The sequence below is a fragment of the Macaca nemestrina genome, chromosome 8, assembly GCF_043159975.1.
Source record: "Macaca nemestrina isolate mMacNem1 chromosome 8, mMacNem.hap1, whole genome shotgun sequence".
Classification (NCBI taxonomy): domain Eukaryota; kingdom Metazoa; phylum Chordata; class Mammalia; order Primates; family Cercopithecidae; genus Macaca; species Macaca nemestrina.
The window spans coordinates 46,207,010-46,222,601 of record NC_092132.1 but is presented as its reverse complement, the minus strand read 5'-3'; the positions used below and the strand labels follow the sequence as shown (position 1 = coordinate 46,222,601).

Below are 15,592 nucleotides of genomic sequence, written 5' to 3'. Positions count from 1 at the left end.
TATCTCATCCTAGCATATCACATGAATGAATGAATGAATGTAAAATTTGGGTGGAGGAGAAAAGGAGAGTGCTAGAGGAAAAGGAAGGAAAGAGATTAAGATTTGTATGACGTTTTTGAGAGTTATATATTTAATAACTCAGAATTACCCTACCTAGTATTGTAGCCACCAGTCACATGTAGCTATTGGGTACTTACATGTAGCTAATCTGAATTGAGAAGTAAGTGTAAAATACTTACAAGGTTCAAATACTTTTTAAAAAAGAATGTAAATATCTTAATTTCATTACATATTAAAGTCAATAAATTGTATTTGGATATATTGAATAAGTAAAAACGTTAATATTGATTTCACCTATTTTTACTTTTTAAATGTGGTTAGTACAACATTTTAAATGGCATTTTCTAATAGAGAGTACTTGCTCGGAAAGTGAGGTGATGATGTTTTACCTTAGTATGTGGTCCTACGAATTTAACTTTAGGCTATTATCAAGAAAAAAGTAGCTATCTAAAAAATGGCACATTATCTTTTCTTTCATATTGTACTGTTACTACTTTGCGGCAAAAAATGTTGTGTTTTCTGTTTACTCTTTTTTCTGTTTACTCTTTTCATTATTTTCTGTTTACTCATTTTCTGTTTACTGTTTTTTCATTATGTAAGTAAATGATCAAAACACCTGTAAGAGATCATGTTCATGTTTATTCCCTCTAATAACATTTATAATAGTAACAATAATTGCTAATACGTAAATGATTGTTGTGTGCTTGGCACTGTTCTAAGGGCTTCATATATATTAACCCATTTAATCCTTAGAATAGCCCTGTTGTTAGATACCATTATCATTCCCTTTTAACAGATGAGGAAGCTGGGGTGCAGAGGCAGTAAGTAACACTGTTAAGGACACAGGCACAGCATGTTTGAGTCTTAATTCTGCTACCTGATAATGATAGTACCTAAGAATGTGATTTAGAGTATTAAATGTGATTCAGACATAATGTACTTTCAGAGTTCTGGCTTTATGACTTACTACATGTGACTTTTCACATAGTAGGCATTCAGTAGGTATTTTTTTATTTGAAGAGCACTGAGAAGGTGTAGTTTCTAGTTTATACTTTCCAGCTATATTATATGTGGGTATTTTTGTGTATTTTATTTTTGGTAATATAGTTTGGAATCTCAAAATACAGAAGAGCTGTGCATATATGAACCTTACTAAGCCTCATTATAAAAGACACATGAGTCGATTCCTTTTCCTGGCAAATCCTTCCAGGATAAAAATAGAGCTGTCACTAGAACAAAAAAAAGTATGGAAAAAGAAAGCTACTAGTTTTTGGTAGTGGCTAGGCTTGCTTTGGGCCATATCTGTTTGTGCCAGTTTGTTTACTTATTATCTATGGTGACTTTTGCACAATGGCTGACTTGAGTACTTGCAATAGAGATTTCATGGCTCACAAAGATTTTGGCCCTTTGCATAAAACATCTGCCAATTTCTGACTCATGAACATATCAATCCAATAAAAGAATCTAGTGCTGGACCACAATTAAATTTGAATCTCCTAGGTTTTTCCTGAGCTGCTCCCTTAAAGGTATGTGGGTTAGACTGCCTTGAGATTGTTCTTAGGAGAAAGTTGGATTTTGATTATATCCAAATATGGTCAGAGTGGAATCCTGAGGGTTCACAATAAGTATATCCCAGGAGTCGGCAAACTGCAGCTTGCAGTGGCCTGGTCTTGTATTGCTTACAAGCTAAGAATGTTTTTTTACATTGTTAGAGGATTGAAAAAAGAGGAGGAAGAAGAAGAAATATGAGAGTCCACATGCAGCCCACAAAGTCTAAAATATTTACTATCTGGCCCTTTACAGAAGAAGTTTGTGGATCCTTGGTCTGCATAATCGGCACTGTTTTTTCTGATCACTACCCCTGGTAGTAGCCAAAAGGAGATGATTCCTTTGTGATGACAGATGCATTTATTGACATTTATTTACAGTCTTAGCACTGTAGACTAAGAGAGGGTAAGGGAGGTGGAGTTTTGTGTTTCAGTTGATTTATAAGGATGCCGTTTTGGTGTTTGATAATATTTGATGTCTCTGGATTAGATAGCGAGCATGGAATATCCATCAAATATTGTTCACTATTTAGCTGTTGTGTGCTCTTTATGATAAAAGGGCATTCTCAAAGTGCCATTGTCATATGGCACATGGTCTTGAAAACTGAAGATATGTAATAGCTTAATTGTTATGGCCACAGTGGTGCAGAGGGAGTCAACTGATCAGAATGAATGGGAGGTGGGTGGGAATGAAGTTAAGTTTGACAAGAGTAGTCTGGACAGGGAAGGGGTGGTAATGCCTCATGCAATGTGGCTTTTCTTATGATGTAAACTGGTTGAATTTTGGTAGTCACAAGTCTGTCATACGGTAGTAATCTCTGCATCAGAAACAGTCCTTTGCTTTTTGCCCAGTCTATGATGGTGAATATGTTGCTATGTGATACAGTGATGGATCCAGGCAGCAACTGTGACAATCTGGGTGGTGCAGGTTTGATCAATACCTTGATTCCAGTTGATCTTATCCTGGAATGGTCCCCTACTGTCATCAGCATGAGTGATCCAGATTATCTGATCAGCAATAGTTTTTTTCTATAGTTTATGGCCTCTAAGCTTTAGTTTTTAAATCTGCCTCTCTAGTTTTCCAAGTGACAGCATAAACAGGTAGGCCATTGGCAATAACAATCAGTCATTTATAACAAGATTCCTCAAGGGGAATAATTGCCAAATTATGAGAATGGCCTTGAATTTTGCTCACTGCATTATGCCCACTGAATAGCTGGAGCTAAGATAAAACAGCAGCAGTAGCACAATGTATACCATTGGGTTTCAGTTTAGTTGAATCATCAGTGAATCAGACTCTGACATTTTGGGGAATTTTCATGTATCAAAGGCCCCATTAGTCCTGCAGCTTGACTTCAAGTGTCAAAATGAGAGTTAAAGTTTCTCCCGAAGGGATGTGTCTTATTATGGTTTGTGCTTCTATAATAGAATACCACAGGCAGGATAATTTATAATGAATGGAAATCTGTTGGATCACAGTTCTGGAGGCTGAGAGGTCAAATATCGAGATGCTGGCATCTGGCAAGAGCCTTCTTGCTGCCTCCTCACACGGCAGAAAGGCAAAGAGAGTGAGTGAGTGTGTGTGCGTGCACAATGGTGAGAAGCGCTAGTCCACTTCTGTGATAACAAGCCTACTCTTGCTATAATGGCATTAGTCCATCCATGAGGGCAGAGTCCTCATGACTTAAACATCTCTTTAAAATCCCATCTTCCTGTACTGTCACAATGACAATTAAATTTCAATATGAGTTTTGGAGGCGACAAACATTCAAACCATAGCAGGGTGGCTGCCACTTTTTCATGTAAATTCAAAAAGCTTGTGGGTGCCAAGCCTGGTATGTTCTTGAATATGCTGTTTTCATTTGACCAGGGGCAGCCACCTTATTCAGATCGAGCCAGTTGTGATGTCTATCTGTAAGTTTAAAGTCCACAAAACTGGTGTTGGGCAAATCGGAATTTTTTTCTGAGAGTTTTGAACTTGGAACCAGAGAAAAATCAGGCATGTTTGTTTTTAGTGCCAAAAAAGTGTAAGAATTGGTGGTTGTCGTTGTTTATGTTTCCTGCCATGATGAGAAATTAGGTCTACAGAGAGCTTAACGTCATCTGAAGAGACAAAGAGACAGAGTTTTGGAGTGATTTGAGACTCTGCTTCCGATAGTTTCTGAGGCCTTGTCTTTCCCTTATCTTCACTGGGTTTTACCAGTAAATCTCAAATTTTGTTTAGGCTAGTTTAAATTAGGCTAGTTTAAATTCACTGACCAAAATATGAGTCCCAACACATACATCTCACTCTCTTAGGCCAAGTATAATTACTGATGGTTTGGCATGTTAATTTAAGACATATTAATTTGTATTTCACCTAGACCCATTTCTGTTTGTCTGTGTTGATGTCATGGAAGAAGGAATGAAAAATGTATGCACATTAAACTATATGTTATTTCCAAATTTGTCAGAGTTGTTGTCATTCATATGAAGTGGTTTTCTCTAAGACACAGAGGAAATATAAAAGGTTAAAATATACTTTGGATTAAAGGTAATAAAATTAGAAACAAAGATTTGATTGGCACAAGCAAGAAAAGTTATGGAGTCATGGGTTATATTAGACTCCTAGGGAATATGAATCTGTACTTTGAACATGACTTAGTACATTGGTGAGAGAGCTAACATGAGTTTGGATTGATTGTACATCAGAAGATTCACCAAGAAGAACTGAGAAATTCTTCTTAGTTTTATTCTTTACTAATCAGAATTTTGAGCAGTATTGTTGACATTAGAAAAGATTTAAAAATACCTAACAGGTTTCCAATAAGCTATTTGAAGAGGAAGAAAAATGAAAAACAAGGAGAGAAATGTTACTTTTTTTAAAAGTTAGAGGCTTTAATAACTATTCTCTCAGAATATATCTTTGAAGTTTATTCTGTTACACAGAAAAAACACATCTAAACAACTGTTGCTTTTCTAAATTCTTTTGGCTAATACTTTTCAGTCTGTGGACACACCATATTCTCAGATTTTTAAAACTTCTTTGAAATTTTTTTTTTTTTTTTTTTTTTTTTTTTGTGGCCAGTTTTGCAGCCACATAAGGAAATAAGTACCTCAGCTATGTATTCAGGAATGGAGTCTCACTCTATCACCCAGGCTGGAGTACAGGGGCACAACCATCATAGCTGACTGCAACCTCGAACTCATGGACTCAGGCCATGCTCCTGCCCCAGCCTCCCCAGCAGCTGATACTACAGCTGTGCACCACCATGCCCAGCCAGTACCTCAGCTTCATACACATACTTCCTTTTCTTTTAGAGACTCAGAGGCAGACATAGAAACAAAATGCAATTTTGAGTATTTATCCAGAACTATACCTTGTGTTAGAATATAAAGATTTATTGGGATCCAGTGTTACTTATTACTGCTCTTGGCTCTGAATGGTTATTTATTTATTTCAAACATTCAGACTCACCCCTCAAATAATCAAGATTTGGCATCACTGGGACAATTAAGAAGGATGACCTGTAGGCCATAAATGTAGTTGCGAATGAAGAGTACCAAATATGTTTTTATCAGTGAAACACTGATGTAGTTAACCTATGAGTACTTAGAAAGACAACACATTTTGGTCTGTCTAATCCACTAGCATAGTCAGGATCTTCTGGTTTAAATTCTAGCACCATGTAACTTCCTTCCCAGTTCACCCCCAATATTGGTATTTACTACTGGTGGTATCTTAGGCATCTTACTTAGATTATTGAAATTTACAATTTCTTCATTGTAAAATATGGATAATACATTTTTCATGTTTTGGTTGTGATAAATTGCATTCATCACAGTGCCTAACTTGGTAATTGGTGGCTACTGTTATTAATTATAGTAACAGCAGTGATCAAATCTCTCTTGGATTATTTCATGATTTTATGAAGGGTAACAGGGTTTTCTAATTCTGTAAAAGAAAGGAATGAGTTAAAACTAGAAGAAATTTAGTGGATTAAAAGAAAAACCAGTGGATTTTAAAAACTCAAACAGGATGACAGTTATTCATTGTATGACATTGTATTATTTGTTTTCTAACATGTTTCCTTTGAATGGTCCATATGGGTGCTTTGTTAACATATACCTCAATTTTCTTCATGAGGCAAATAGTTGTTAATGTCTAATACAAAAGATGGCCATTACATATTATAAAGTGCTCATTATTGGTATATATATCGCCTTTGATATAGGAGATTATTTTATTTATTTTATTTTATTTTATATTGTTTATTTTATTTTATTTTATTTTATTTTATTTTATTTTTTTGAGATGGAGTCTTACTCTGTCACCCAGACTGGAGTGCAGTGGCGTGATCTTGGCTCACAGTAACCTCTGCCTCCTGGGTTCAAGTGATTCTCATGCCTCAGCCTCCCAAGTAGCTGAGATTCCAGGCTAATACCAGCTACTTTTTGTATTTTCAGTAGAGACGGGGTTTCACCAGGCTGGTGTCGAACTCCTGACCTCAAGTGATCTGCCCGTCTTGGTCTCCCAAAGTGCTGGGATTACAGGTGTGAGCCACCGTGCTCAGCCTGACATAGGAGACGATTTTAATTAGTATGTGGGAAACTTTAATTTTAGAAATTATTTATTTTAGTGTGTATTAGGAAAAATATATCCCACATATTTACATACATGATTTCAAATATTACTGCTTAAGATAATAGTGGAATAAAAGTTTGCTTATAATATAAATTTATTGTAACCTAAAAATAGTAAAATGAGTAAATTTAAAGAAAAAATATTAATAGTATTATTAATAATTATTGAGTGGTTATTATATATGAGGCACTCTTGTACGTACTTGCTATCTGTTGTGTCATTTAGTCCTTACAACAGTTTTGGGAGGTAGGTATTATTTCCATTGTACAAATGAGAATATGAGACATTAGAGAACAGAGAAGTAAACATTCTTGCCCTTAGTTATGAATCTAGTAAGTGGCAGAGCTGGAATATCAATCCATGTACTCTGACAGTGTCTGACCTCTTAGTCCCTATGTAATAACTGCTGCTGCTTTAATAAATAATAGTACAAATGATACATGGATAGGGTAGTAATAAAGTTGGTATACAAATACATGAAGTTTGTAAAAACTGCTCTAGATAATGAAATATTTCTAATCTACAAAACATTTTCATATATGTATATATTAAATTGAATAGAGATGCATTCAAAGAATCTATTAAGATTATTCTAAATATTAAAGGGAACATTATTGTCATTCACATAATGAAATAATACTTTATTTAAAAAACAACATATGGTGAAGTATAGTAAGTTTTTTCCACCACTTCTGCACCTGCTTCTGTGAAAAGGAAATATTCGTAGTTTATAATGAGTGAAAGTTGTTTTTTTAGGTCATTCACAACTGTGTTCCCAACTGTTTGATATTTTAGCTTCGAAATTTAACATCCTAACAAAAGTCATGTGACATCAGCAGTGAGGTGCAATGAGAGGTCTCTCAGGAATACTCTTAATAGAAAGGAAGACTTTGGGTCTGTGAGGTTGTGTGGGCTTGAATGTGATTTTTATTTGATATATGAGCTGTGACATAACTGTTGCATGACTGAGATGTGCTTGTAAGTGCTGTACTATGCAGATGGATTTTTTTTTTTTCTGAAACAAAGCCAAAAATAAAATCTTGAATGTGTTCATGTAGTGGGAAAAGAATACTTCATAGAAACATATGGAAACATTTCTAAGTTTTTTTTCATTATATGAACCTTTTACTTTCTAAGCATTTTTATGATTGTTCAAGTTAACATGTCATTTACCTCATATTTTCCAAGTTTAGTGAGACATGGGAAATCTTATAGTACTGAGATGTTTGCCAGATAATTTTTAGGAATGCACATTTTTGGATTAGATGAAATGATTATTAGAAAATTAGGATTGAATAATGGGTTTATTTTTCATTAAGTTATTAATCATAAGACTATAGCTAATTAATTATATTCATATGATGGGATTTGGTGGGGAGATGTATTGAGTGGTTATTTTCTTTTTACTCACTTTTAAATTATTAAAGCATAGGACAACATTAAAGGAAATCATAAAAGGAAAAAGATACAAGTATGGCATGACTGTTTTTAATTTTTCACATTCCCTTCCAACTCATGTCTTCATATATAAATTTTTACATGGTTTTATTTATTATGTGTTTACTATTTTATGTTATGCTCTTCTTTTCATAACATTATGTTTTAAAATTTCTCTTTATGGTGGTCACATACCACTCTGATTGTCTCTCTCATTGTGGAAAGCATACAAATAGAAAATTTCCTTAGATTCAAAGTTCCTCCCAAGGTCTCATTTTATCTTCCTCTTTTCTGTCACAGAGAAATGACTTAGAATTATATACATGCTGCCTCTCCAGTTAGCTTTGATGCTGAGTCCAGTGTATGTTTTGTAGTTCTAACTTCCTGACTCTGTATTTGATATACGTAGAACTCTCTTCTGGTTTGTGGGCTCTTCTCCTTTGTCTTTTTATTGTTGGTCTTAAGAGAGTACACTGAGTAGTCTCTTTCTCCTATGTTGCTACAGCTACAACCTATTCGCTGACAACTGCTTCATTTAATGCTGTAGCCCAGAACATCTTCCTGAAACTGTTAAATTTAATTGAATATGCCAAGGCATCTAACACTCACTATATTCAGAAGGAAATTTAACTCTTATTTTCTAATCATAGCTAATTGTATCACAATTCACCCCTTGTTTTATGTAAAACACCTAGGGATTCTCTTTAATGTTCTGTTATTTCTTCCTGCTAAATCTTCCTGGGCTCTACTTTGTGTTACCATGCTTTTGTTTCTAATAGTACTGTTGTAATAGTATCTTTCCAAGTTCTCTCTTGTTTTTCTTTGCAATTCATTCTCTCCAATGCAGTCTCAGTGATCTTTCTAAAATGGAATTCTGATTGTATCCTTCAGTGGTTTCTCATTTGTCCTCAAGATAAAGTTGGAACTTCTTCCCATGTTAGTACATGGTCATTTCATGACCTTCTCTTAGACTCATTGTGGGAAACTTTCTTCCTCAAGCCTCTTTTTCCTTCCCTCTCCCCTCCCCTCCCCTCCCCCCCCTCCCCTCCCCTCCCCTCCCTTCCCCCCCCTCCCCTCCCCTCCCCTCTATCTTTGATGGAGTCTCACTCTGTCGCCCAGACTGGAGTGCAGTGGCGCCATCACAGCTCACTGCAAGCTCTGCCTCCTGGTTCACGCCATTCTCCTGCCTCAGCCTCCCGAGTAGCTGGGACTACGGGCTCCTGCCACCACGTCCAGCTAATTTTTTGTATTTTTAGTAGAGACGGGGTTTCACTGTGTTAGCCAGGATGGTCTGAACTACTTATAGTATACTTCAAGCCAAAACATATAGCCTCTCATACCTGCTTGCTGTTGCACATGCTACTGCATCTTCCTGCAACCTCTTGCCTACTGTCATAACCATTTCTTCTTGTGTGCTTAACCTATTTTCCATTGAGACATAGCTGAAGCTTCAGATCCTTCAGACTGCTTTAGGTGTACTTCTTTTAAGTTCCCAGAGTATGCTATCTAACATGTTGTGCCAGTTATATAGTATATGCCTTACATACTTTTAAATTGAATTATTTAATATTATTCCACTGACATCTTTTTTTAAAGAAATTCATTAACACTTGAAATGTAGGTGATTTATTATTGTTCTTAGATACAACATTTTGTATCTTCATGCATGTTGATATTTTTAAGTTACTTTCCTGCAAAAATTTCTGAGAGCACAAATATCGGGTCAAAATTAGGGACACTTCTTATGATTCTTGGGCATTGCCTTTCAGGTAATGATTCTTAATATCAATCTTGCCTAAATTACATGTTATAGATATAATAATCTTCAGAAAGCAAGACTCTTGGTACTGATAGCATCTTCTCTGTGTAAATAAATTTTTAAAAACTGATACATAATATTTTACATGTTTATGTGGTATATGTAATATTTTGTTGCATGCATAAAATGGGTAATAATCAGGTTAGAATATTTGCAGTATCCATGACCTTGAGTATTTATCATTTCTATATGTTGAGAACATTTCAGTTTCTTTCTTCGAGTTACTTCAAAATATACACCATTGCTATTAGCCTCCCTACTCTGCCATCAATATTAGAACTTACACCTTCTGTCTAACTGTATGTTTGTACTCATTGACCCATTTCTCTTCATCTCCTGCAACTCATCCACACACTTTTCCCAGCCTCTGGTATCCATCATTCTACTGTCCACCTTCGTGATATCAACTTTTTTAGCTCCCACATATGACTGAGAAAAAGAAATATTTTATCATTAAGAAAAACCTGATCTTGAACTAATATTAATTTTTGTATTCAATAAACATATATAGACACTGTTGTATGTTTATCTCTATACCAGGCACTGGGAACACATATAGTAAAATTCTTCCACTCCCTGTGTCGTTCCTTGGTTATTTTCAACATCGATTTCTCAAGAACTCTGAAAATTAACATACATAATAGAATTCATACATGTTTATTGTACTCATTGGAGCTGCCTGCTAAATATGAAGAAAAATCAATGTTATATTTAACCTATTAATGCCATAAGTATAAAAGATTTTGTTTTTTATATTTTAGGGAATGGCTCAATTACTTGAAAAACTGCCTTTTCCCATATTAACATTTTTGCTTTTATCTTTTAGATTTTAGGAAGGTTTTTAAAATTAGGATCAGATTTTAATAATGAGTAGCAAAAATGAGGTGCTTTTTTTGGAAAATATAATTAGTAGACTGTTGAATGAAGTTCAGTTTTATTTTTTAACAAGTTGAATGATTAGGATTTATAATATAGTTTATTTGTGTGTACTTCTTAAACTGTTCTGGTTTGTTTCATATATCCATATTAAAATATAAGTAGTAGATGGTTATAGTATTTCTTTGTATATGATATCCACACAAGAACTCTTTGTACTGTTGGTGGTACTGTTATACAGTTCCACACTACAGTAAGTAAATATATTACCTCAACCATTAATCAGCCTACCATTGCCATTGATGACCCAATGCTTAAGTTGTAACACTATGCTGCTGACCCAGACTCAGGGGGCTTATTTTTATTTTTTGATGCATTGCTGTAGGCAATTTTAAGGGTGTGGAACCAAGCCATTTTCTCTCTTGGACTCATTTCCACTTTTATTTCCTATGGGAGGCTTAGCCTTCCTTTCAAATATTTGAATTTCTAAATTGTTCATCTATTCTGTGATTACTAGGTGGAGGAGTAATGCCCATTTTAACATACTGAATTAAAAGAATAAAATGGCTTAACTGTTCTAAGAAAATAGAATGGCTTAGCAATTCTCAAAATTAAAATTTTGTAATTTGTGAAATGCTTTTCTTATAGACACTTTATTTTTTGTATGTGTTTTTCATGGATTACTTTTATTTTGTGCTTATGTGCTAGGAATGTTTGGCTTGGTTTTTGTCCCTAGAGAGTGCAGTTGAGAACTGACAGGTTATATGAAGTTGAAAAGAAATTTAATGAGTTGTAAAAACCAGTGTTTCATTTTTCCTTGGTAACTAATATGTACTTGTGAGGAAGTGTCCAAAAAAATTTAAAATGAATAGACCTTCAGGTAGCCTAGAAACTTTCAGTTTTAACATTAATGAATGTATCTCAAAAACGAAAATAATTTTATTCACTAGGAAAAATAAAGTTATTTTATTTTTAGAATGTGGATGTTTGGGGCTTGAATTTGCTGGCCGTAGTTATCCAGTCTCACAGATAAAATATATGTAATCTATATAGTTTTAAAGTGTTTTTTTTTTTTTTTTTTTTTTTTTAAACCTCACTTTTAGTTTGTTTCCTTTCTTCATCAAGAAATTGATGGAACATCCTACTTGTACCAGGTACATTATAAGGCACTGGGGTTTTTAATGTGAAGAAGGTACAGATTGCAGGAGCTCCATCTTTAATAGGGAAACAGACATATAAGCACATAATTATAATAGTGTGTGGTAAGTACTGCTGGATGTTCAAAAGGAAGCCATAAGAAAAGAGCAGATGATTATATTTGAAGGCTTGAGGGAAGAGTTGACATTTTGTGGTTAGGGGGTGTGTGTGTGTGTGTGTGTGTGTGTGTGTGTGTGTGTGTGTAAATGTTAGTGGAGGATGAGGGTGGTAGTAAGCTCATTCATCACATGTTTCATATAAAATGAATCTTCTGTGCACTGTTAAAAATGACATGTTATTTGTAGGTATAAGGAGTGATTTTTGAAATGGAAACAGGGCTGGTTAGGTTCTCCAGAAAGCTGACCCTGAGATGGAATTAGGACTGCAAACTGCATACTAGTGAGCAACACCTGTGAAAAAAAAAAGGTTGGGAATAAGATTGGATGGAAAGAGTCATCACATTGTGAAGCTGATTTTGCAAAGTCTCTGGGCAACCCATTAGGGACCTCTGGAGCAAAGGTTGTTGTAATATTCCTGCATTAGTGGAAATGACTAGGACCTTCTACCACCATTATTCAGGCATTGGCTCTGGGCTTCTCCATGAGGAGAATGCTCTTGGCTGAAAAGCTGAAGTCAACTTTATAAAAGCTAACAGCTGAAGACTGTCAACTAATCATGCTCCTTGTAGCCAGGCAATGTGTTCATAGTTGAAGGTGGGGGTGGACTTTGGTATGATACTAATTATTCATGGATTGATTGATTGATTGATTGATTCAGTCAGTGTTAATAGTTTGACACTATGTGCTAGGGTTAGGACTGGGCATGGGTGATATGAACAAAACAGACATGTCCCTGTTCTCATGTAGAGCAAAGGTATGGAAGAAGAATTTTCTAAGCAAACCGAAAATCTGATATAAAGGACTTGTTATGGGCAAAACCTTGGCTTAAAGGAGAGATAGAAGGCCACTTTGGTTAGAGAATTCTGAGATTAAAAAAAAAGAGTGCAGGGAAACGAGGTCAGAGAGTTTGGTAGATGTCATATTCTAAAGCCTTGCAAGCCACAGTAAGAATTTTGGATTTTGTTCAAATAGCATTGGGAGGTCGTTGGAGGGTTTTAACCAAAGGAGTGATACAATTTGACTTATGGTTTAGGAAATTTACTCCTGCTTACCTGTTTCCACATTCAGTAGGCATAATGCAAATATATATTCACTTCTCACTTAAGACACACAATGTTGTCACTTGGATAATTCTTTCATATCACCAGTAATTGTGTAACATCTGCAGAAAACACACATTAATTACATTATTAGAGTTTATTTTTCCCATTTTCTGTGTTTCTGTAGTAACTCATTAACCAGTTATTTTGCTTCTAAGTAACTATTACTGAATTGTAAGAGCCATATTAATTTTAGTTTTTAGTTGAGTAAATAGAACTTATGATACATGTTTGTATTTTTTGCCTATTCTTAGCTCTGAAAAAAGTAAATAAATGCTTGTGTAGGAATTTTATTTAGGCATTTTAAGCTCTTCATGTGAATATCTTGAGTCGTTAAAGTTTAGTCCCTCACTCGATCCATACGACTCTCTGTTGTAGTAAAGGCATTGTTGAAAGCTCCCAGGTTTCCTGCACATAGCAAGGACCTGCACAGTGCTGCCTTCTAGAACTGCTTGTATTTTCCTTGAGGTCAGAAGTCCTCCTCCCACAGGAAGTTTTAGATCTCGTTCCCCTCCAAAATACTGACTTGCCTAATTGAAAGTTATTTTACTCATGTTGATTCTTATTTAAGACTTGTAATTGTGTATGAAAACTAGATTGCAGTTCTAAGAAATGTCTGCTCAATGCCCAAGTTTGAACCTTGGCCACACCATTTGTTAACCATATGATTTAGGGAAGTATCTTTACGTCTTTAAAAATCAGTTTCCTCCTCTGTAGAATGATGAACACTGGTAGTACTTGCCTTATAGGAGTATAGTGAGAAGTAAGTGAAATAATATAGAATGTCTGGTATACCATGACTGTTCTATAAATGGAAATTGTTACAGTTTTACTGTTACTTTTAATGGGATTATTACTTTATTAGGGATACTAGAAATGCAGATTCAAGTTGGGCATTCATCTGAAATCTACTCTGGTTTCAGCTTTAGCCTTGGCCTTTGGGAAGTTGAATAGCAGAATTGTCACTTCAGTGTCATTTCTGGCATTCCTGAATTTGTGTGTGAAAATGCTTACCATTATATTTAGTAGCCTAACATTACTTTGATAAATGAGGCATGTCATTTAGACTTTTTGTTAATGTTTCAGTGTTTATTTTTAATTACAGGTAAGCATTCTAAATGTAACAGACAATGAACATATGCTCATAGGCTTTATGTGTTAAAGTTCTGTCAATAAGTTAAAGTATAAATGTTTATCACCAGAGTAAAATACTATAATTGTCAATAATTGTAGAGCTGTTAGTTTCATGTATAGAAATCATGATTTCACAAGTTCAATGATTAGGTCAGGAGATTGACAGTTAACACAAATACTAACCTAGTACATTTTTTTTTCTTGTTAGCTGGATATATTTCTTTTTTTTTTGTTTTCTTTGTCACAGAACACTATTTACAGTAGAGGAAACTGGCATTGCAGTCTGGTGGTGTAATGGCTTGTTCACATAAACCAGTACATGTTCATCGTTTAGTACAGAAAGCCCTAATGGCACATACCCTATTAAAATTTAGGGCATCTCCGATATTCTCTCTCTGTTTTTCTTTGTCATCTTTTCTTTTTTTTTTTTTTTAAATAAATGTTTTCAAGGTTTGTCTAAAAGAAGGCCATATAGGTTCTTGGCTAGCAGAAGATAATTCAGAACAGTTGTTGCACAGTTGGACGGTCACCTTCATTTTTTTTCAACTAATTTTTATTAAAAAACTAAAAAAATGCTCCAACTATCAGTTTTACAAAATCTTTAAGGGAAACACAAGAGCAAAGGTGCTGAGGTAAAAAACACCTGAGGTAGGTTTTTCTGTGTGTTTTTCTCATTTAAAAAATCTGTAAATTTAATGCCCTGGGCCAACAACCTTGTATAAATTGCTACTTTCCTCCACATTTTTTTTTTTAAAGAAAGAACGTATTTTGCTCCATACTGATGGCTTATACACCAAAATGCGAAAAGACAGAATACATTCTTTCATTGTGGAATTTTTTTCTTTGTTTGGTTAATTGGTTGGTTTGATGGGTTCCTGTTTTCCTCTTCCAAAATGCTAGGACAAGTACTATTGACTCTTGTTCTTTTTGTTGCTTTTGTGTGATGGGATACTCAGATACGCTTTCCTGTGGGGGGGTGGGGCGGGGGGTGCGTAGATAGGGGATTGAGATGAAGGGATGAGGGAATTCAAAAGAATGGAGATGGAGAAGTAGGGGAGGGGAGGGTGGGGAGAGATAAACAGAGAGAGAGAGAATTATATAGCAGTATGCAAAAAACCAGTTTAAAACCCGTGAAGCAAAGAGAAATGGATGTATAAGCTAGACAGGCATAAGGAGTGACACAGTTTCCTCTTCAAGGAGACGGTATCCCTCCTGTTGACATACACAGATGATCCAGAACTGCTGTGAGTGTCCTTCTGACGAGATTTCCCCCTGGGTGGATTTTGTGTGGGTGGCCTCTAAGCTCTTCTGTACACCATGAACCTCCCAAAGAAAGACTATAAAGTCTAGAAAAGCCTGCTTTCTCTTTAAAAAGAAAAAAAAAATTAGTAGTTGATTAAAAATTAGAATTAGTTATTTAATATATTATTTCTCAAATATATTACCGCTGCAGGCACCCTGTGTAACCCACAGGCCACATATCTTAATGTCCCCTACTAATATGTACACACATACAGAGATTTGCCACAAAAAAGGGTGTGTATTTTGTTTGGCTTTGAAGTTCACCTATGTTACTTCAACCAAAAGGGATAGCGTTGTGGGAGTTAAGGAGAGATCTGAGTGGATGGTGAAGTGGATTGCTGAAGCCTGCAGAAGCCCTGGGAGGCAGGAGGCAGGGC

At 35.2% G+C, this 15,592-nt stretch overlaps 1 protein-coding gene across 9 annotated transcripts in view; it reads left to right on the top strand.

The window, feature by feature from the left end:
- LOC105476071 (vacuolar protein sorting 13 homolog B) overlaps nt 1–15,592 on the top strand; it is an 859,286-nt gene that overhangs the window by 201,725 nt on the left and 641,969 nt on the right. The gene's annotated exons all lie outside the window — the stretch shown is intronic.